This window comes from Schistocerca nitens, chromosome 2 (assembly GCF_023898315.1).
Source record: "Schistocerca nitens isolate TAMUIC-IGC-003100 chromosome 2, iqSchNite1.1, whole genome shotgun sequence".
Classification (NCBI taxonomy): domain Eukaryota; kingdom Metazoa; phylum Arthropoda; class Insecta; order Orthoptera; family Acrididae; genus Schistocerca; species Schistocerca nitens.
Window position 1 is genome coordinate 431,485,170 of NC_064615.1, and position 25,087 is coordinate 431,510,256.

The 25,087-nt window shown below is 42.0% G+C and overlaps 1 protein-coding gene across 1 annotated transcript in view; it reads left to right on the top strand.

Moving 5' to 3' along the window:
• Positions 1-18,838: 18,838 nt before the first annotated feature.
• Positions 18,839-25,087, top strand: part of LOC126234435 (hemolymph lipopolysaccharide-binding protein-like) — a 48,324-nt gene continuing 42,075 nt past the window's right edge. The window contains exon 1 of the mRNA XM_049943131.1: positions 18,839-18,998. The gene's annotated coding sequence lies outside the window, so the exon portion shown is untranslated. The remainder of the gene's footprint in view (positions 18,999-25,087) is intronic.

The window sequence follows — 25,087 nt, forward strand, 5'->3', positions numbered from 1 at the left end:
GTTAGTGACTGACGCTATGGCTATTACATCTCTATATTCCGAAAGGGGAGTCATAATAGTGCGACCAGGGATGCATGATTGATGGTTGTGAATCACTTGCTTCATTAACGGGGACAATCTGCTGTTGAGTGCTCTGGCGAAGGTTTTGTAATCAAAATTGAGTAAAGTAATAGGTCGGAAGTTATCTAAGGCTTTTCGGTGTTTGCTTTTTGGTATCAACACGATTCGACCTTCCTTCATTTCGGCCGGCACGTCACTCCCTCGCATCACTTCATTGAGAACATCTGTAAATGCGTGTCCGATTATGGGCCAGAAACGCACATAAAATTCCCGTGGCAAACCATCAGGGCCAGGGGATTTATTCGATGGCGAGCCAGAAATCAGTTCAAGGACTTCGTCTGGAGTAAAATCGTGTACGACCGCCGAGTTGTCCGCAGGCGTGACTACGGTGGGCAGAGCACGCACGATATCGCCGCCGTCATCACCATATGTATCGCATTGCGAGTACAGATCCGTGAAGTACCGGTAAACTGCAGTAAGAATATCACTCTGTCGGGTCAAACGGAGTCCATCATCTGTGTCCAGCTCCCCGATAAAAGCTCGCTTGCGATGGGCACGATGTTTTATGAGGTGATACAGCGATGCTAGTTCGTCCTCTTGAAGCTATTTTGCTTTAGATCTGATCTTCAGTCCTTCAAGCTGCGTTCGCTTAATGTTTGTAAGCTTCGCCTTTATTTGTTTGATGGTCGTCAGCTGTGTGTTGGTTGGTGTCGTAGTCGCATACAATTGTCACAGAACTGTCTGGTAAAAATCAATCGTGCGTTTGACATCTTGCGCCCGTTGCCAACTGTAGTTTCTTAAGGATAATCGCATTTTCCGTTTGCCCACAGCATTCCACCAGGCTATCTTGCTCGGATATCTGCAGCATTGCTTGAGACAATCCGCCCATGTCGTGGAGATGACATCTTGTAGCAAGGCATCGGCGAGAATAGAAACATTTAGGCTCCACGGAATCCTATGCCATTTAGTGTGCTGTTTGGCCAGATTTATCGTGACACAGAGGGCGCAGTAGTCGGAGAAACTAGCCGGAATGAGATCGGCGTCCAGAATATGTTGGCAAATGTTCTCAGAGATGTACAAACGGTCTAGACGACTACATGCGGTGGTGGTCAGGTACGTGTACTTTACCAGGGTAGGAAATTTTAGTTCCCACGCATCCTTCAGCTGCAGGTGACGCACCAGATCATGTATTTCCCTACAGTAAATAAAGTTGGGCGATTGGTCTTTCCTGTGGATCACACAGTTGAAATCACCACTAATTATCAACTGGGTTGGTTTGCGGCGTACAAGTATAAGATTTCTTGTTTAAAGAAGTTAGCTCTTTCTGATTTTAAGGTCGTTCCAGATGGAGCATAGATATTGACGAGGGTGACGTCAAAGATTTGGCAAGCTATGCCTCTACCGGAGTCCAACATTTCGATATTGCTCACTGGGATTCCGTCTCGTGATAGAATGGCCGTACCTGTACCCCGTCCGCCACGGTGTTTACGATTGTTGGAAATGCTGATACATGAAAACTTAAGATAGACACTTCCTGTAACAGAACTATATCAGCTTCGGACTCATAGATAAACTGCCGTAGCATTGCTAATTTTAAATCTGTCCTGACTCTATTAATGTTCAGGGACAAAAACTTCTAAGTTTGACTCATGATCGTCCGAGATTTGTGGGTGATGGGAAGCGTAGGAAGCCCAGTCCATCTCACTGTCGGACTTCGAACCTACATCCGCAGGTTTTGCGCTGACTACTTTTTGAGTTACTTCCAGCCACGGAGTCCTTTGGTTTAACTTTAATTTGCCGTCGCAAAGTCGTCCGAAGTGTCATAGAAGACGGCGGAGTCGGCGAGTCATGGCTGTAAGCAGTATGTGAAAGTCCTTGCTTCGGAACGGGTGACGGCAAGTCCGAAGACGCGGCTTCAGTAGGCTCACAGTGTTTGTTTGGAGCCGCACTGGCTGTTTGTATACAGCTGTCCTGGTCCTCGTGATGTTTGGAAGCAGTTTCGAGGTGGCGGCTGTTTTTGTTATGCTCTACGCCGCGTGCTTCATCCGCTGTGTTTACGAGTTGCAGTTGACTGACTGCCGCCTCTTGTGTGTTGGCCACCTGCGGCGAGTCGGCAAACGGCATCGGAACGGATAGGTGTAAACACTCGACTGCACTCGTATTGACAGTTTCTGCGTCGGGCGGTTGAATGGGAATTTGGCGGGTCGTAACTGAGCCATCCGACACATGCGTGTCCTGTGTGGAGGCCCGTGGCTCCGCGTCATCGGTTTGATTTTTTACTACTTCGTCGCCGGGACCACTACCGTCACTAGTACTTCGTCGTTTGTTACCGACAGATAATGCAACACCGGTGGCTAAGGGGTGACTGGCCACGGGTTTTTGAGGCAACGGTGGGAACGTGCTGTTACCGAGATCGTTGTCCTCTGACACAGATGCACTCGGTTGGGAGTCAGTCACAGAAGGCGTCTGATTTTGAGTTAGGACATCATCCAATGTTAATCTCTGTCGTTGTTGCAGATTGTTTCGAAGTACGACAACGCGCCGTGGGCAATCCTCTCGTAAATGGCCACTCGTGTTACAGATAAAACAAGTGCCTACTTGTCCCTCGTAAATGACATGAGCCTTATAACCACAAACCATTATATAGGATGGGATATTGACTTTAACGGCCATGTCAACTGAGCGAACCCCACTATAACATTGGAGTTTGTGACGGCTCGACCATTTTTCGTTTCTAATCTGTCGGATGTCACCGTATTTGGCGACGACATCTCTAAGGAAACATTTCTCAACCTCAGGTGGCAAATTGAACACTCGCACTTGTTTATACTCAATGTCAGCGTTAGTTATTGAAACTGTACTCACCGACTGATCACGATGTTGGAACTCTGCTTTCCCACCAGTATTCACCAAAATTTTCTCCAGTTGTATCTGGTCTAAAAACTTCACAAAGAAACAGTATTCCGCCATGTCATAATGTGCTGTGTGGACGTGATCGGATATGATGCCAATAATATCTACAGTCATGGATTTCTAGAGAACTTGGTTGCACATTCCTGGAAGATTTCGCAAATACAAAACACAGCGTATTCTTACGGGGTACACAGGGATCAATAGCTGCACTATTTGAGCGGCCGAGACCGCTGTCAGTTAATTAATAAGCGTTTGTACGACGGTAGTGAAGAAGCACTGAGAACATCACACGTCACAATCCAAGAATTTCTATAAATACGGCTTGCGGCGCTACTACTACGCTGAAGTACCGGCACGTCGTGCGCACTGCACTCGCTCGTCTTATTTATTTATTAAAATAACCCTTTTGAATGGTACAATAAAGCACCTTTCGTCTTATATTACTATGAAATGGTTTCATTGAATAGGCAGCGGTAATTTCACTTCACCTAGAAATACAGGGTGATTCAAAAAGAATACCACAACTTTAGGAATTTAAAACTCTGCAACGACAAAAGGCAGAGCTAAGCACTATCTGTCGGCGAATTAAGGGAGCTATAAAGTTTCATTTAGTTGTACATTTGTTCGCTTGAGGCGCTGTTGACTAGGCGTCAGCGTCAGTTGATGCTAAGATGGCGACCGCTCAACAGAAAGCTTTTTGTGTTATTGAGTACGGCAGAAGTGAATCGACGACAGTTGTTCAGCGTGCATTTCGAACGAAGTATGGTGTTAAACCTCCTGATAGGTGGTGTATTAAACGTTGGTATGAACAGTTTACAGAGAATGGGTGTTTGTGCAAAGGGAAAAGTTCTGGATGGCCGAGAACGAGTGATGAAAATGTAGCACGCATCCAGCAAGCATTTGTTCGCAGCCCAGGAAAATCGACTCGCAGAGCTAGCAGAGAGCTGCAAATTCCACAATCAACTGTATGGAGAGTCCTACGAAAAAGGTTAGTTATGAAACCTGAACATCAACTACCCGAGGCGATGGATCGGCCGCCAGGCAGCCTGTGACAGAGCACTTCATCACTGGCCCCCAAGAAGCCCTGATCTTACCCCCTGCGATTTTTTCTTATGGGGGTATGTTAAGGATATGGTGTTTCGGCCACCTCTCCCAGCCACCATTGATGATTTGAAACGAGAAGTAACAGCAGCTATCCAAACTGTTACGCCTGATATGCTACAGAGAGTGTGGAACGAGTTGGAGTATCGGGTTGATATTGTTCGTGTGTCTGGACGGGGCCATATTGAACATCTCTGAACTTGTTTTTGAGTGAAAAAAACCTTTTTAAATACTCTTTGTAATGATGTATAACAGAAGGTTATATTATGTTTCTTTCATTAAATACACATTTTTAAAGTTGTGATATTCTTTTTGAATCACCCTGTAAGTTGGTTGTCGGCGGGCATTAACTCACAATATAACCACTAGACTAGGAATTTTCAGCATGAAGTTCAGTTTGTCACTTGTTTGAGGTGTTCAGTGTGTCAACTACGTCGCGTGAATCAGCATTGCACGATCCAGTAACTTCGTCAGCGTGCTTCAGGAAACAAGTTGAAGCCACACGTCTGAATACCACATACAAATTTAACAACCCTCTCTGTCTTACGGTGTAAAATAGCAGACAATCAGACATCATTACATGCGAACTATATATGTCATTATGGCATTTGTTCATCTTCACCTTAGTCTCCGGATTAATTTCAACCAAACTTGTGCCGCGGCGCGGTTCTATCTGTCCCTTTACGACGGACCTGCACCTACCTGAGAACATTGTCTCAGCATATCATCAGTAGGGAAGCCTTGTGGAACCTACTGTACTTCGACGTGAACCAAGCTGCAATTAAAGTCACTAATCTATGTTTCGGGAGAAAGTTTTCACACGAAATGAAAGGTTGCAAATTTTGTCCACAGTTAATATATTCTGGAACTTAGGTGAAGAAGTATCACTGCCAAGCCCATGCTAGTCTTAACACAGTCACTCACAATCCCTTTCACTCACGTTATCAAGTTTATGGTTTTGCATTTCCCGAAAAAGTAATAGCTACAAAAATACTGATTGTTTTTGATTGAGAATGCTCGCCAAATATTAAGTCTGTCGGTACCGAAGGCAGTCAAAGTTTTTAGCCACCGACCTGCTCAATACGCCTCGGAATATATGTCTTTTCTCGTCACAAAATTCACTTAAAAATTCCGAAATTTCTACACGCCCATCGGAGTAATTATGCCGTCACTTTACCACACTTTTGATGTATGAAACACTGTTAGATGCGGCAACTTATCGTTTCCATCGGAACTACTACTACACACGTCCGAACTGTTTCATATCTAGGCCCCCACACTTCTCTAGAATACTCCAAGTCTTCTCTACCAGCAGAGAAAGGGGCGCGAAGAATATTGCTTTACCATTGGTCAGTTTACTCAACAGCCAATAGCAAAACAATATTCTCCCACGTCAATCCGCGCTTTTCATCAACAAACAATTGCAAAATAGTAAAACTAACGACTGCACTTTTTACAGACGTAATTATCTAATATGTTGAAGTTTTGTTTATACATAAAGTTATTTCCTATTGTTATTTATACCTGAATTAACTCTCCCTTTACCATAAACTTACTTTACAAATCTATTCTACAAAAATCCCCTTTGTCCATATCCATACTTCTTTGAAATTTTCCCACACTAAATCGTACTGCATAACTCGTTAAACAATTATCTTCATATTAACCTTAAACCACACTCACGCATCATTCATACTGCTGAAACACGTTTATAACATTTTACATACACAAAAAGACATAATCACACTTTACGAAAATACTAGAACAGTTTATGTAAAACATCCTATTACTTTAGTGCAGTCTAGCGGGCACAATCGAAACTAAATCAGTCCCCTATCCAATATTGTCCTTTATCGGCTGATACATAAACTACGTGTGCGTCCAGTCTCGCGTCACCATCTGTCACTATCCAGCTCTGAGACACATCTCCCACTTAACCACCTCCAAGGCAGGATCGGTATACGGCGCTACGTCTCCCTTGGTACACATATCACTTACTACCTGGAAATAAATACTGTGTGCTTAAAAACCACCAGGTCCCCCACTAAGTTCAAGGTGGAGTGATAAAGGGGTGATGGACAGAGAATGAGTGGAGGAAGAGAAACGGGGATGAGGAAATGGACTGACGGAGGGGGGAAGGAGGAATTAGACAGAGAAGGGGGAAGGAGAAGACGAACAGAGAGAGTGGGGAAGAGATGGACGAGAGAAGAGGGGAGAGGGGAGATGGACAGAGGTGAGGAGGAAAAAGGGGAGATGGACAGAGATGAGAGGGTAAATAGAGAGAGTTGAAGGAGGAGGTGGGAAGGGAGAGGAGGAGGTGGACAGCTACGGGAAGGAAGAGAGGTACAGATGGAGGAAGGAAGATAGACTAACAGAAGACTGGACTAAATTCCAGACCATACCGAGTTTCTCGACTAGTAAATAATATAGATCACTGTATCCTCCTCACCACACACGAAAGGTGCTCACACGAAATGTTGCAGATTCACTAAGAAGAGACCTCACATTAGCGTGCCATATATATGCCATGACTCTGAAATGACCACTGCAGTTTAGCTGACACAGTTTTTCCATGGAACTGTTTGTCTTGTATCTTAAAGATCTCGCAACATAGGAATGAGTGAATTTACTCTGCAAGGACAGCTAGTTTTCGTAAGAATTCCAACTGGCTAAGAAAAACAGATCTCTACATACTGCGTCGTTCAAAAATAGGTATGAGAGACTTTTTAAGTTGGGCGTTCGATCTACATCGCCATCGTACTGCACTGATCCGTCAAAAACAAAGTTTGTTTTGGATCAGCCGCAAAGCATCAACTGAAGCTATCGTCATTCAGCCACAGATCGAAAAAGAAAAAAGGTGTGTGTCAGTATCTCAATACCTGCAAAATCTCAGGCGGCATTTTCCGCAATTACGAAAATTCCTACTCCCATTCCGCCAGCATCCATGCTCTATGTTAGTATACAGCATGAAAATGAACTAACCAATGAGAGTGAAACGCATCCTCTACATCGCGGCATGATTTAAGCATTGCTGAAGAAGATAAAATATACTAGCCGTGTGTGCAAAGAGTCAACATCGCAATCAGTACGGTACCTCCAAATTCGCCTTCGGAACCGTATTTATCGGTATGAAATCGCCTATTAGAGGATAGCGTGAGGTAAAGCAGGGTTCGCCGGGAAATTTCTCGGGCTCTCACTTAAACTAAACGAATGAAAAGAGATTGTTAAATGTAGTCGAAAGGACGAAACTTTTAAGCGGCTTGAGAGTGTTCTGTAAACTCCTAATTATAAAAATAAATTGGTAAACTATAAACAACGTTTTGCCTGTGATTAATTCATATATCAGCTTTCCAGTAAATAGAACTGACTAGTGTGCGTGATATATGTGAAGCCTAATTTTATAGATTTTATTGGTTTTATGCAACAAAAGAGAGATCAGTTTGTAGTTGTTTCCTAATTGAATTAAAAAATCAGAGTGTCACCCGTACTGAGTATTTTGGTAAGATATATGACTGAATATAAGATAACTATCTACATCAGGAAATACAGCTTTCCAATTCACACTCACCTCTGACGGAAATCTCAAAGCTTCAGATTAGTGCCACAATAACTGACAACTACTAAAACACGAGTGTTATGGTGGAATAACTAATTATGAGACTATTATTAGGAAGAAGTCGGTAGAAATTTAGTTCCAATCACTCACACTTTGATTTCATGCTGTATGTAGATTCAAGATCCGATTAGTTCAAACTCCTTTAGTTCAATTACGATATTAACTGGTGTATTTTCTTAGTCACGGTATAGTAAATAAGCTGTCAATTCCTGCTAAACTAGCATTTCACTGTAAGATTTGTATTCCGTAGACCATCAAAGCCGTAAAAGATTCAATTCAGAATTATTTTGTTATTCCGTGTAACCATTTGGAGCCCCTTGACTACTAAACATGGAAGTTCGTAAATCATTTATTAGGCTTAAATATCGTTTGTTATCGCTGACAAATCTGAAAATAACTACCACAACGAACTGTATTCTATTAGTTGCGAGAGATACACATTTTCACAGATCGTTATCTATTGCTTGGTATAAATATCGTTTGTTATCGCTGACGTTTCATGAGATAAGCGCCATCAGGAACTGTAGTATATTATGACTAACTGAAAACCTCAGCTGCCGACAGGTGTTGTTCATATACCTCGATGTGGACAATACATATGTAGAATTGTGGACAGTTGGGAATGTGAGTCTCGCGGGAAGCGTGCAAGGGATAAGTCCCTGCAGTCGCGCTATTCATCTGTGTCCTCGGTGGCTCAGATGGATAGAGCGTCTGCCATGTAAGCAGGAGATCCTGGGATCGAGTCACGGTCGGGGCACACATTTTCAGCTGTCCACATCGAGGTATATGAACAACACCTGTCGGCAGCTGAGGTCTTCAGTTAGTCATCATTTATTCCAGGGAAAAGCTGCACGGTCATCAACAGTAACTGTTCTTTCGAGAACAAGTCACTGTCTTCGTATATGTAGTATATTAGTTGCAAGAGACAACTGGTTTCACAATTATAACGAATATCTACCATATACTGTTTTAAAAATACATTTGCTATTTACTGTGTGTCATCCACGTGGTACACAGGAAATTGACATTTGCGCTATGCACCTGTGTATCTGGTTTCACCATTTTAAATTTCAGACAGCTCGGATGTTACTACCCTTCACTTCGTATTTTCCAACAAATCATTATAAGCAAAAGGATTGTTTCAGAATAATATATACACACCCTGCCACGAATGTTTTAGTATTACACTTTCGTAAGTCACATATGCTAGTAATTTCAATTTAAGTTCTGGACATATACAAAAGTGTATCGCCAATTTGTATCGCCGATTCGATATGCGTGTATTGTAATTAACGTCTTTGTTACTGACCTGGGCTGTAGAATCAGTATTCGGCTTTTTCGATGCGTTGTCAGCACAAGGACCAGAGAAGCGCTGTTGAGAAACGCACACCAGCCAAAGGCAGCTCAGCTTGATGTAGTGACATATCTTCACTCACCTGTAACACAACGAAATAGACGTCAGGCACAAAGCTGGTGAAACGAAAAACAAATTGTTCCATGAAGTCCTCGCAACTAATGCCGTTGACAGTGCACTCTAACTTTCGTTTCCGAGGAACTGCATGTTGCAAATACAGTCCACATGCCAACGTCGGCTTAAAGTAATGACGTAGTAGTTATTCCACCATCTACGAATCATTATAGTAGTGAAACTCGTCGCCTGGTTCTTCAAGTCGGAAAAGAATGTATACAAATGTTTTGCCGACATGAGTTAAAATTTCGCACCTGGATATCCTCTTATTACGTTCAGCCCTTTTTAAAGAGACGTTCTTCTCAGTCCATCGGCGTAAACCACACTCTGAGAGCTGCCACAATGATGCAAGTCAACGAGATCTGAGCGTCGACTAACCAGTGGTCACTGTATGACTACAATCTCTTTGATAGGAATTTTACAAACGACACCAGGTAGTATGGTTCCAGTTTGTTTCTCAAAATTGATCGCCATACCAAGTGAACAAACCAGAAGAAAAAATAATTAACAATACGATCGTCTTGAAAAGCTGAATATAAACAATTTAAATGGTACCCCAGTAGAAAAACTAAAGACACTTGTGACATTTAGTACAGGAAATGGACAAATGGTGTGCTAAACCGACCAGCATGAGGTCTATTTTTGCAACAACAACAACAAAAAAATTAATTGCTTGAAAGTAGTCAGAGAAATAGAAAAAAGTAATTAGTGACCTGCGGGAGAACTGAAATACCTCACGAGCAGCTGCTGCCAGCTATGTATATGACGTGTCAAAAACTTAGAGTAGAAACAATTACAGTGTTGTATAAATTATGGAATTATTTCTTTAACGTTGAAAAAATAAAATGACATTACAGCATAAAATGAAATTTGTCTGCTTTTAGTTGATCGGTATACACTTAATAATAATAGAATACCGATCAATGTTTGAATATATTTCATTCTTTCTGACAAAGCTTGAAAATAAAAAGGAATTTAAAAAAAGACTGTCAAATATTGTCTGAAATTGATTGTGTAAAAGTAAGAAATAAAACAGATTACAGAAACATTTCAGGCGCTTTATTTCCTCTACACGATATCGAGCGTCATTCAGAGGTGCGTCAAATGTTTCTCTAAGCTATTATAATTCTATCTTTTAGACAAAACATTTCACAAAATATTTAATAGTTTTGTTCTAATTTTTTTAGTTTAAGAAATGAAAAGTTTTGTAGTCATTAAGGCACTAATGAAACAGTAAAATGTAACAATTTTACCTAGGTTTAAACTATAACTGATTACACGTAATTCCAGAAAACGTTTTGTAATAATTAGAATAAACTTTGGTGACCATTTTAAACTATTACCTACTTTCCAGCCCAAAATGAAATGAGAAACGACAAACTGACTTACAACATGTCACAGTAACATTTGTAACATAGTAATATGAGAAAGAAAGCCCTGAATGCAACTACACTAAACAGATGTGGAGAAAGGTGTACCAATAGTTATTCAGTTTGTACAGGTGGCGCACCCATGGATCCAGAGGCGACTTCGCTTTTCTTTACCATAATGCTCACAGTTTTGCATACATTAGTAGCTTAACAGTTGTCAAAACGTCTAATCTGATATGGCTTCCAGACAACCCCAGTCACATTTATAACATAATTAGTAGATTTGGTATTCTAGTTCTGCTTACATAAGGCTATCCAATTAATCTAAGACTGTTACTGTGGGTTTCCAAAGTTTCTGTTAGTTTCAATAACAAAAAATTACACGAATACAACCGCGTTCTCATTTCGTATTAATAACCAATGTCAACTCTTAATGCATCCTTATAACGAAAGCCACTTGACAAAACGTTCGTCCATATTAACAAGAAAACTTGGTACCGTATAATGAAAATTTTTATGTAAGCAGTATTTATGCACACTAGACGGATATAGTCAGCAGGGTTTCCTCCTCAAAACGATATCAGTGTATAGTATCTTTTCATAATGTAATAAGTTTATTAACAGAAATTGAACTTTTCTTCGTTCCTCAACTACTCCCATCGTCACAATGAATACATCTACATCTACATCTATACTCCGCGAGCCACCTTACGGTGTGTGGCGGAGGGTACTTATTGTACCACTATCTGATCCCCCCTTCCCTGTTCCATTCACGAATTGTGCGTGGGAAGAACGACTGCTTGTAAGTCTCCGTATTTGCTCTAATTTCTCGGATCTTTTCGTTGTGATCATTACGCGAGATATATGTGGGCGGTAGTAATATGTTGCCCATCTCTTCCCGGAATGTGCTCTCTCGTAATTTCGATAATAAACCTCTCCGTATTGCGTAACGCCTTTCTTGAAGTGTCTGCCACTGGAGCTTGTTCAGCATCTCCGTAACGCTCTCGCGCTGACTAAATGTCCCCATGACGAATCGCGCTGCTTTTCGCTGGATCATGTCTATCTCTTCTATTAATCCAACCTGGTAAGGGTCCCATACTGATGAGCAATACTCAAGAATCGGACGAACAAGCGTTTTGTAAGCTACTTCTTTCGTCGATGAGTCACATTTTCTTAGAATTCTTCCTATGAATCTCAACCTGGCGCCTGCTTTTCCCACTATTTGTTTTATGTGATCATTCCACTTCAGATCGCTCCGGATAGTAACTCCTAAGTATTTTACGGTCGTTACCGCTTCCAATGATTTACCACCTATGGCATAATCGTACTGGAATGGATTTCTGCCCCTATGTATGCGCATTATATTACATTTATCTACATTTAGGGAAAGCTGCCAGCTGTCGCACCATTCATTAATCCTCTGCAGGTCTTCCTGGAGTACGTACGAGTCTTCTGATGTTGCTACTTTCTTGTAGACAACCGTGTCATCTGCAAATAGCCTCACGGAGCTACCGATGTTGTCAACTAAGTCATTTATGTATATTGTAAACAATAAAGGTCCTATCACGCTTCCTTGCGGTACTCCCGAAATTACCTCTACATCTGCAGATTTTGAACCGTTAAGAATGACATGTTGTGTTCTTTCTTCTAGGAAATCCTGAATCCAATCACAAACCTGGTCCGATATTCCGTAAGCACGTATTTTTTTCACTAAACGTAAGTGCGGAACCGTATCAAATGCCTTCCTGAAGTCCAGGAATACGGCATCAATCTGCTCGCCAGTGTCTACGGCACTGTGAATTTCTTGGGCAAATAGGGCGAGCTGGGTTTCACATGATCTCTGTTTGCGGAATCCATGTTGGTTATGATGAAGGAGATTTGCATTATCTAAGAACGTCATAATACGAGAACACAAAACATGTTCCATTATTCTACAACAGATTGACGTAAGTGAAATAGGCCTATAATTATTCGCATCTGATTTATGACCCTTCTTGAAAATGGGAACGACCTGTGCTTTCTTCCAGTCGCTAGGTACTTTACGTTCTTCCAGAGATCTACGATAAATTGCTGATAGAAAGGGGGCAAGTTCTTTAGCATAATCACTGTAGAATCTTAAGGGTATCTCGTCTGGTCCGGATGCTTTTCCGCTACTAAGTGATAGCAGTTGTTTTTCAATTCCGATATCGTTTATTTCAATATTTTCCATTTTGGCGTCCGTGCGACGGCTGAAGTCAGGGACCGTGTTACGATTTTCCGCAGTGAAACAGTTTCGGAACACTGAATTCAGTATTTCTGCCTTTCTTCGGTCGTCCTCTGTTTCGGTGCCATCGTGGTCAACGAGTGACTGAATAGGGGATTTAGATCCGCTTACCGATTTTACATATGACCAAAACTTTTTAGGGTTCTTGTTTAGATTGTTTGCCAATGTTTTATGTTCGAATTCGTTGAATGCTTCTCTCATTGCTCTCTTTACGCTCTTTTTCGCTTCGTTCAGCTTTTCCTTATCAGCTATGATTCGACTACTCTTAAACCTATGGTGAAGCTTTCTTTGTTTCCGTAGTACCTTTCGTACATGATTGTTATACCACGGTGGATCTTTCCCCTCGCTTTGGACCTTAGTCGGTACGAACTTATCTAAGGCGTACTGGACGATGTTTCTGAATTTTTTCCATTTTTGTTCCACATCCTCTTCCTCAGAAATGAACGTTTGATGGTGGTCACTCAGATATTCTGCGATTTGTGCCCTATCACTCTTGTTAAGCAAATAGATTTTCCTTCCTTTCTTGGCATTTCTTATTACACTTGTAGTCATTGATGCAACCACTGCAATACTTTTCGTGACTTTGTCATTCTAAATATACCTGAGTATTCGCGCATACTCGTATATCTGAAATGAAGACATGAAGTCCATGCATCAGGAGGCCCATAATTAATAACTGCAGTGCCTGTATCTTCTGAAACCGGAAACATGTAAAATTGCACACAAACTTTCATAACGTATTTACGTAACGTTAGCGCCTAGTCCGTCTCTGCTGCCACTTGTCTGACTGCAGAGCACCCTGATTCGATTCCAGGTGCTGTCAGGGATTTTTCCTTGGTGGACGGAATGGTACATTCAGCCTGGTGAGCCCAGTTGAGGAGCTGCTTCAGTGAGAAGTGGCGACTAAAATCTCTGGGAAGAGAACTGACGGCAGAGTGGTGGGCTCAGCCCACGCCCCTTCATATGGCATCAGAATAACACCATTAGGTCGGCACTAAAGGCCTGACAGGGAGAGTAATCGGATGATGATGATGAGGATGATGATGTTTGATTTGTGGAGCGCTAAACTGCGCATTTATCAGCGCCCATAGAAAGTCCCAATTTTTACACACTCCAATCTCGTCACGTTCACGAATGACGATGAAATGATGAGAACAACACAGAGTCCCCGGGAAGAGCAGCAGTCGAAGGCTTAGCTTTTTATATTGTTGTTTATGATTACAATTAAAAGAATATGAAGCGCACGCAGCGGGAGACCCATAATTAATATTTGGTGCCTTTTAGCTCGTATGGTGTCCACATAAAATAAATACACCGATGAGCCAAAACATTACGACCACAGTTTAAGAGCGTGTTAGTCCACTATACAAACACGATACAGCAGCGATTCTCCTTGGTATGGATTCTGCAAGTATTAACAGAATCTTCCGTCGGTTCTTGGTAGAACAACATTATAATAAATGAAAAGCACCAGTTTGCTTTTGTTCTACAATATTACTTTTATTGTTAACCGGTTTTCGGCTTACAAGGCCATTTCAGACATTTACTGAGTATTATCACCAAAGAAGTTAAATGTTTTCAGACAACATTGGAAGAGAAGTAACACATCTAGACTGAAGTAGAAACATACAGTAAGTAACATTTTTGCAATGAAAAAGTAAAAACTGAACAGTACGTAAATAACAATGGAGTAGACAGGAAAACCTTTGGCACAAAACAGGAATAGCATGCCTACATAACAGTTTCTATTAATAAACAAAACTAATAAAACAAAATAAAATTAGTACTAGACAAGGCTGCATCAGGAGGTATGAAACATGGAGAGTGATACACAACCAATTAAAAGATGAGACAGTTATCAATGTAAATACAGAATACATAAGGACCTTAAGCAATATCAATAAGATAAACAGAAATAAATAAATGCAGGAAAATGGAGGTGTTTCAGGGGACCCACAGTTTTAGAGTGTGGTGGTACTGCGTTTTAACATTAACATTATAATCAAAGCAGTGGCTGTGTAACAGTTTTAATTAAATAAATGAGCAAAGTAAAATATGAACAGTATTTGATGAGACAACTATAAGGGGAGTTAAACATGAACAGTAATACAAGTACCAGTTAAAAGAAAGCCTCAACTATTGAAACTAAAGTCGATGTGGAAAACAAAGAGATCTTCAACAAAACAAAACAACTTAATGAATACAGGAAAATGGGGATATGTAGGAAGAGAGAGTGTGGGAAGTAACGAACAACAAAAATTATTATATGAAGTTTAGGATAGGGGAAGAGTTGAGCTGTGTCTGGTCATTTAGGATGAGATCTGGACTGGGAGCAAGATGTTTGTTAATTTCCAGGGCTTCGAGCAGGTTGAGTTTATGGCCTTTGTTTGCTAAGTGAAGTACATGGGACACTGGCTGGTAGTTGTGACCCTCACTTAGTACATGCTCAGCAAACGCAGAGTCTGAATTCTGCAACCTCCAGCTGCGTTCATGTTCAGCCAGCCTACTTAATATGTCTCTGCCCGACTGACCAGTGTAAAATTTGTCACAATCAGAACAGGTGATTTTGTATACCCCACTGTTGACTAATAACTCATTCTGCAAGTCCTTGACAGGATTCAGGAACTACCTGGCACCAGATGTCTAAGCACAGGTAATGCAATACCCACGCATTACGGAGTGGTGTTTTGGGGCCATGCAGCTTGGGCCCGATATGTGTTCCACTGGATGCAGATCAGGAACATTTGATGGTCTAGGCATCAATGTGAGTTCACTAAAATGCCCCTCGTACCAATGTAGGACGATTCTGACCTTGCAACACGGACAGTTATCCTGCAGAAAGATGGCATCGCCATAGGGTTAGACTTCAGGCACGAAGCGATGGAGGTGGTCCACAATAACGTTCTCGTATCGTCATTTTTTCTGTTTTCCCGTCGTTTCTTAGTTATTTCAAAATTCGTGTAGGTGCGTTCTGTCTTTGCAGCTAATTGAAGGCTGTGTCTTTATTGCCATATGCGTTTCGTTTGTTTTATTTGTGAAGCATCTTCAGTGGCCTGTAACACATGTTCGTTTTTATTCATACAGGAAACGTATTTTAGGGTAGTTACAATATGTTACTATGTTACATTTTTTTGTATTTTTCAATTTTTTAGGTTATAATCAACTTTTGTAGCACAAATTTAGTGATATGAAATTATTGTTCGGTGTCACTCAGCGTTTCCGACGCTGTTAGCCCATACGTATAGTACTGAAGAGCGGCCAACTGCAACATGGAGACTAATGAACACATCTGTATCGATCCTTTTGGGATTTCTCACTCCGTTGACGTACTTCGCCTGAATAATCCTATGGAACTTAACATATCCTCTGAACATTTTATGTATTATAATTACTTAGAATAGTTTTTTGAAATAAAGTAACTTGCTATTAATTCAACAACAATTCATGGAGTATTAAAGCAAAAAATTTTAAACCCTGATTTTATATTTCTTACAAATGCTGTACATTAAGGAATAAATCGTAGGTGCCCTTTCTCCGGTTGTTGAACTGTGGTAGGTTAGAGACACAAATCCTACAAGGGGTGTCCAGTGAGCCACAGAAAATTATTATTATCGTAACAAACACGCTTGAGAAAACCCACGCAGAATAGCGGTTTGGTTCAAAATGGTTCAAATGGCTCTGAGCACTATGGGACTCAACGTCTGAGGTCATCAGTCCCCTAGACTAAGAACTACTTAAACCTAAGGACATCACACACACCCATGCTTGAGGCAGGATTCGACCCTGCGACCGTAGCAGCAGCGCGGTTCCGGACGGGATCACCTAGAACCGCTCGGTCACAGCGTCCGGCAATACCGGTTTGGGCTGGGGTCTTCGTGCTCGCTTCCTACTTGAACTAGGAACATGGAGTAGAATGTTTCTGGTTTGACCCGAACCAGCCGCCATTTGTATAGCCACTCGAACATCTGTCTTACTGTAGCTGTTACAGTATATTAAGCAAAGTTTGGACGACGAACGCGAGCTGGCGGCGAACCTAATTGTGCAAATCGATTAATCGTTTTGCAAGAGATATTAATCTGGCTAAAATTAATGCACCATTTTTATGTGCATCATTCGCAATATACTTGCTAATAAGTACAAAAAACACGTTTTTCTGGAATGTATTTGAGGCGCGCTGCTTCCGTACTTTAACTGGTACGAATCAGTTCAAGCCTTGCACTAAGGTAAATGAATGAATAAGGTCAGAACGATTTTTTTATCCAATAATCTTTATACATTGTGGAGATACGATGGTTTAAAGTCGAGGTGAAAGTAGTACGTAACAATCATTAGTACGCGGAAACGGTTTAAAGTGATGCAAGTAATTAGAAAATGCATTCCTACGCCAAAATGGAAAACTTCAGTTGAAAAATCTAACTTTATACGTAGTTTACGTACAGAAAACACATTTTTGTGAGTTTTCTTCTTATGTGCTACTTTTATGTTTCAGACTTCTGCGAATCGGTTCATAGTTTGTAAGAAGATAGAGAAATGAAGTAATTAATAGTCGTTCTGTTGTTTTGTAAGCAACATGGTTCGAAAGACAATAAAAAAACCTATATCAAATCAGTAGTTGCCAAACTATGGTGGTATAACGTCAAAATTACGGTAGAATAAGCGCTGGGAACCAGAATTAAAAATCCTCCTTTCGTCACATAAGAAGAGGCGTATGCGCCCTGGCCTAAGGTAAGGATGTAAAAGAAGGGAACTAGCTTTTAGACTTATCTGGCAGCTCCTAAGATTTAAAAAAAAACATCCTGATATATTCGCTCTTTTTTACGAGTAAATCCTTCTTACCTGGCGCAGAGAGCTCCGTTATCTTGGTACATCGGCATCTAGCAATTTATAGGCTCAAATCCCTGATCCTACACCCAATATCCACTACATTCGTCAGACACAGTAAACTGCAAATAACATTATATGGCTGAAGAGCATAGATGTAATAACTAAAAAAGTATTTCTGGTGGCATAAGAATTCTGGTGATGGACTTGTTCTTGCTGGGGTACCATCTATCATCTTACTTTATTTGACACGATGCGTTGTATCACATAACAAGGCTAGTAATACTAAGAAATAAAAAAGATCAAATGTCTCAAGATGTCAGTAATTCCATCACGTTATGTCAAGACGTTTCGATTTAAACGTTTTTGAAGCTGCCGCATAAGTCGAAATAAATTTTTAGTCACATGATAGGAGCATTTTTCCTCAGGTTATTATTGTTATTATTATTATCATACGTCCATAATTTCGAGATCGGCGTAAATTATCTAATTCGTCCATGCTATATTAAATCCGAGAATCGTTGGCTGATTCCTATGTTGCTAATTCACTGCTTAGTGACAATTCATTGTTATGAAGAACTGAAAGCGTTACATTTTCAGTTGTTTCAGTGTTGTAGTACTCATCCTAAAAACATGATCTTCGAGAATACAGACATTTGAAGGACAACGGAAATAACTTTCCACGTCTGTGCATACCAAAATCATGTAAAAACGTATTGCTGGCTTGAATAACGAAACGTGGAGCACTGCGACGATTCTTACACCTAACCAGCCTTGCCGACTTACGCCACTGATATACCGAGCAACACAAACACACGATTTCGTCTGAATCCACAGGCTGAGAAAACACGGACGACGCGTCACAGGACAAGACGAACGACAAAGGAGATTGCTTGGGATCGGATTCCCTTTTCCCTTTGCTCCTTCCGTATCAAAGAGAGCTGCAGATAAGAGATCGGCTGATCAAATTGACCAGACGCAGCAGTCTGAGCTTGTATTGTGCCCAGTAAGACCAGTTACACAGGGGAGTCTTACCCTGTAATCCTGGCGTTAGAAGCCAATTGCAGTATAGCTCTTTATCATCAAAACAGAACGCATCTGCTCCTGTATTTTGCAATAAATAAATGTTAGTCTGTTTACCAGAGAGAAGTATTGCGACCGTCCATCTGGATAGGATAATAGGACACCGGTATCTAATTAGTCAGCTGATCCGATACAGGTGGGAGGAAGAGCCCGGCAGATGCTTGCAATAAGCTGTCGACTCTGCCAAGTAATTGGCGGCGACTGCGTGCCGGCGTCACATCACTGTCTGCGCAGCACTCGCGTCTGTCCCCACAGAACGCGCCTTGCAGTTCGCGAAGACATCCGACAACGCGGCGCTGCAAGGTACATTCAACACACACTTAATGAAACTAGAAAATAATTATGCTATTGTAAAGGAATGTGAATAGTAACGTTACCAATTAGAGGCATGGATACTAGTCCATGTTGATATCGTTCTAAACTTGATTTTATAACTTTAATGCGTCAATTATCTGCGACAAAGAATGTCAGTATTAATGACGTTACGCCTGTTAAGATAGCACTGCATTATTCCGCGAAAATTTTCAAGAATTTCATTTTTCCTGTATGTTTCTTTTAAATATAACATTGTTAACTGTGACGCTGTTCCTATGTACAACAGGACAAATAAAATACGTAACTTCCCTTGAAGACTGCGCCACTGTGTATTACCATTATCTTCAATGTACAGAAATTTATTTACACCTCCAAGAAGGAAGTTTAAATGAAAGATTTAATGTTACAATTTCACATTTATTAACATATTCGGTTCTTTGTGTCTCATAAATATTTTTATGTGTTACCATGTGTTCCTCCAGAAACACTCGTGTTCTTCGTTTACTGTTGCTAGAGACAGTCTACTATACTCGTCACTAAAGACACTTTACAGCACAGGAACAAGAAGATATCCACAATTTACTGTCAACTCACTGTGCTCTGCTTTCGTAGTGTTATCGAATACTGAGTTATATTCTGTGTCGGCTATGGCCAGTGATTTGTCGATATACGAGGGCTACGTAGAAAGTAAGGTCCAATGGGTCACATTATGGAATCCAAAATGAAAATGGAAAATATTTCATTTGCAACAATTAGATACACCTTGCGGCTACTACTCCACATAATCGCCGCTACTACTGAGACATCTGTCGTAGTATTGTACTAACATTTAAACACTCTCCTCATAGAGCGCAGCCGCTTGTGTTTTCTACCAATTCACTACGCTGATCCGTAGCTTGTTGTGTGTGCCAAAATGTTGTCCTCATAGGCAGCGGTTTTTGTGAACTGAGGTGAAACTTACAGAGTGCCAAGTCCAGGCTGTGTATTGGAAGATGAAACACTTTCCATCGAAAACGCTACAGGAGCGTCCTCATTGCCCATACAGTGAGCGGCCAAGAATTGTCGTGAAGAAGGAAATGCATGACAGACTGTGTGGGTTGCGTGACATCAGGCGAAATCTGTCACAGGCACTCACACATGGCGGGGGGCTTTATTTCTGGCGACTTTAAGTGCTCACTGTGCGCTCAGAACTGAAAAAACGCGGTGTTAGGTGAAGCGATAGACGGGAACACTGGAGACACTGCCCAACAAATCTGTGCAAATCTTCGTCGGATTTTCACTGCGGTTTCCATTTCGCAAGTGATCGGGCCCTACTTTCCGAATAACCCTCCTACTTGCTACATCTGTACCTATGCTTAGCAACAGACCTTAAAGAAGGGCCTGTGCCTACAATAGCTAGTTTATAACAACTGGCTGTCGGGTTAACGTTGTATGGTGTGTAATGATTAAACGGCGGTGAAAGGATTACGTACATGCGAATGGGCGTAAACGAAGCAAGTAAGCAAACTTAAGAGAATTTAAGACTGTTATTTATTGAACACCTCATCTTTAAAGAGCTCGACTCTTCCATCAACCTGTCAGTACCTACACCATCCGCTACTGAAATGTCGTTACGTTCTGCACTGCATACATTATTTTCGTCTAAGAGGACACCCATTTATGAATTTCAGGCGTAACGTCACATATGAAATTTTTCCTCCAGATTCTATGACACGTTAGCGGTTTAAGATGGCTGTTGACTCTTACTTTGTATGACGGCGTATTTTCCGAAACAACATTAATACTGATTTCAGCCCCTAAAACTTTGAACTGCATTCTCAGTGTGAACTATGCGATAAATAATAAACACTCCATCCAAATTCAAGACCAGTGATGTATGCTGCGCTTTGTTACATCGGCCAATGGTTTTGCCATTTATACAGCCATCAAAAAAAGTTTTGCATCACATCGGTTCCGAGAGTTCCGGAACCTGAACAGAAATTGGAATAGAGAGCAACATAAACATCATTTCCACCCTTTTTATTGCTCATGAAAATCACACATAGCATATTGCATATTGCACCACCGTACAGCGAGACTTTCAGACGTGATAGTCCAGATGGCTGTACATACCGGTATCTCTAATACCCAGTAGCACGTCCTCTAGCATTGTTGCATGCCTGTATTCGTAGTGGCATACTATCTATTCGTAGTGGCATACTATCCGCAAGTTCAGCAAGGCACTATTGGTCCAGATTGTCCCACTCATCAACGGCGATTCGGCGTAAATCCCTCAGAGTGGTTGTTGGGTCACGTTGTCCATAAACAGCTCTTTTCAATTTGTCCCAGCCATGTTCGATAGGTTTCATGTCTGGAGAATATGCTAGCCACTCTAGTCGAACGATTTCGTCGTCCTGAAGGAAGTCATGCACAAGATGTGCACGATGAGGGCGCCAACTGTCGTCCATGAAGACGAATGCCTCGCCATTATGCGGCCGATATGGTTGCACTGTCGGTCGAAGGGTGGCATTCACGTATCGTACAGCCGTTACGGCGCCTTCCAAGACCACCAGCGGCGTACGTCCGCCCCACATAATTCCACCCCAAAATATTAGGGAATCTACACGTTGCCGGCCGGAGTGGCCGTGCGGTTCTAGGCGCTACAGTCTGGAACCAGGCGACTACTGCGGTCGCAGGTTCGAATCCTGCCTCGGGCATAGATGTGTGTGTTGTCCTTAGGTTAGTTAGGTTTAATTAGTTCTAAGTTCTAGGCGACTGATGACCTCAGAAGGTAAGTCGCATAGTGCTCAGAGCCATTTGAGCCATTTGAGCATTTGAACCATTCTCCACGTTGCTGCACCCGCCGGACAGTGTGTCTAAGGCGTCCAGCCTGGTTGGGTTGCCTCGAAACACGCCTCCAACGGTTGTCTGATTGAAGGCATATGCAACACTCATCGGTGAAGAGAACGTGATGCCTATCCTAAGCGGTCCATTCGGAATGTTGTTGGGCCTCGTACCTGTACCGCGCTACATGGTGTCATGGTTGCAATGATGGACCTCGCTATGGACGTTGGGTGTGAAGTTGTGCATCATGCAGCCTATTGAGCCCAGTTTGAGTCGTAACACGAGTCCTGTGGCCGCATGAAAAGCATTATTTAACATGATGGCGTTGCTGTCAGGGTTCCTCGGAGCCATAATCCCTAGGTAGAGGTCATCCACTGCAGCATCCTTTGGCGGCTTGAGCGAGGCATGTCATCGACAGTTGCTGTCTCTCTGTATTTCCTCCATGTCCGAACAACATCACTTTGGTTCACTCCGAGACGCCTGGACACTTTTTGTGAGAGCCCTTCCTGGCATAAAGTAAATGCGGGTGCGATCGAACCGCGGTATTGACCGTCTACGGCATGGTTGAACAACAGACAACACGAGCCGTGTACCTCCTCCCTGGTGGAATGACTGGAACTGATCAGCTGTCGCCCCCCTCCCCCTCGGTCTAATAGGAGCCGCTCATGCATAGTTGTTTACATCTTTGGGAGTGTTGCCTTTAGTGACATCTCTGGACAATCCAAGGGACTGCGTGTGTGCTACAGTATCCACAGTCAACGTCTATTCCCAGGAATTCTGGGAATTGGGGTGATGCAAAACTTTTTTTGATGTATGTACATGTCACCACTCTGGTTGTTACATGTGCACGTTCATGCACTATTTAAATCTGAAGCAACTTTTAAAGTAAAAATTGCTTCCTTGGTATCTTCCACCTCATAATACCTCTTGTATCTACCTGGTACTTCGGTTTCAGCGAATCTGGTATTTTTTACTGTTAGGATAGGTACAGTGCAAATTTCGGTTTGATCCCACAATTTGATTTCAGCGCGTATATTTGACATATTGTTGATCAGCTTATGAAAGGAAAACGATATTCTTGGTTTAAGCATTTTTGTAAGTGCACTAGGATTGTGTTGTTTGTCACACCACAAATATCTTCACAATATCTCTGTTTCTCTGTAGCCAGATGTACCAGTTACAACTATTTACGAACTACTGATGACTTAGTGACAAGGATGTGCCCTGCTGTCAGTGTGTCACTTAGTGCTGTTCGGCATCATCGTCCCAGAACTGTTTACGGTGAGCCCACTTAACGTGAAAAACACAGAGTTCGTAGTCAAATGAGGCAGCTGATGGCACGTTCTGTTTACGCGTTGCTTAATTAGCTGGAAAACAGCTGGTCTGGGGCGGCAGTCGGATAACCAGAACGTTATGTAGATCGGCGTACACATCGTTAATCGACTGCAAACACTACCTCTGCCACGTGCTAGCGATTCTGACGGCAGAATTCATCTGGGTTTAAAACACTATTGCGCAGACAAATGTCAATTTAGAAGGTAGAATGGGGATCTGCCCCAATTCCGCACGCGTAGCATAAGGTATCTAAAACCGAACGGCTTTTCTAGTGTAGCAGTGATGAATTATACACACAAATATTCATTGCTAATCAGTCTATCTGTTGGCAAGGCCGTATCGAAGTCCGTACAGTGGTTCCTGAGACTAGCGTTCCCATACGGACAGAAAAGAGGGGCGAGGAATTTCAGTTTCTAATACGTATAAATTGTCATCGGAATATCATGAACGGAAAGTAGGTAGATGAAGAATAATCTGTAACGAATAATGAGAAGACAATAAATTCTGATTTACTCAAATATATTGCCGGCAAAAAATTAGTACACCTGGGAAGAACGTCGATTTTGATAGGATAGCGGTATACGCCACCTGGGGGTAGTAGATGTATTGATAATTGTTTCAAAGTCGTCAGCCAACAGATAACGTACTGGCGTAGCTACCAGAGTGCCGTCTGTGTCTAGCCTTTAATAGGGAATGCTCACATCCAGTAGGTTTAGTGTGTATGAAGTAAGCAGGTAACCATTCCACGGAGACACACTCGTGCTTTGTGCAGCCAACTGAGCGAGTTTGAAAGGGGTCGAACGGCGGTCTTCCGAGTGGCGAGATAGTCCTTTCAAAGAACTGCCACACAAGTTGGACGTGTTCGAGCCATACAGCACAGATGCCCGCCAGGATTGTGGTAAGGGCAGCAGTACAGCATTGTACAGTAGAGGCAAGAGAGTTCAAGACATGTCAATACGAGCTGTTGCGAACTGGTTATTAGCAGTGAGACTACGGGCAAGCACACCTGTAATCCGTCTTCCACACCCGCCACAACATTAACGCGCACAACTCCACTGGTGCCATGAGAATCTCTTGGAAATGACAGGCACGCCGTGGTCTTCAGCGATGAAAGCAGACTCTTCCTGAAGGCAATTGACGGTCGTATGCGCGTACAACGTAGACTTGGTGAGTCCTGTCTCGTAGAGTGCATTCGTCCATGTTACAGTGGCAATAAATTACTATTCTGGTTCACCTTTCGAGTTTCTTGTAGGGGCGCTAACCAACGCTCAGTACGTACAGAATATTTTCATAGCCACTCTTCTGCCGTTCTTGCTCCGTGTTGCTCCAGGAGGATAATGCTCGTCCACACGTTGCCCGTGAAACTCAGCGTTGACTGGAAGACGTTCAGCATCTTTCCGAGCTACCACGATCTTCACACCTGTTTCCATCCGATACGTGTGGGATGTGACGAGACAAGAAGTGACTCGTGCGACTCGTCAGCCAACAGTCAGTGCCTGCATTGCCGCCTGTGGAGGCTACACCACGTACTAATATGGGTGTTTCAATATGGGTCAATACCTCATTCCTCAGAATCGCTGGCGCTATTGATCTGTAAATGTAATCTTTTCATTTACTCCATATATACTGTTGCAACAATAAATCTTCAAGTGTATGAAAGTTGTATACTCTGGGAGAAAAGTCAGGTCTCACAATTCTGATTCTGCTTGAATAATAAGAAATGATTGGTAAACGAGTGAAACGGAATATTCTTGATGACGAAAAATTTCGAACAACGGAAAGTAAACATCGCGAGGCGATGCATATGTTTATGAATGACATTTATTAGATGTGATAGTTATTGCTGACTTATTTTTGCTAGATTAAATTCTCTAGTTACATACTCTCAGATAGCTTATGTTAACTTTTCCTCACAAGAA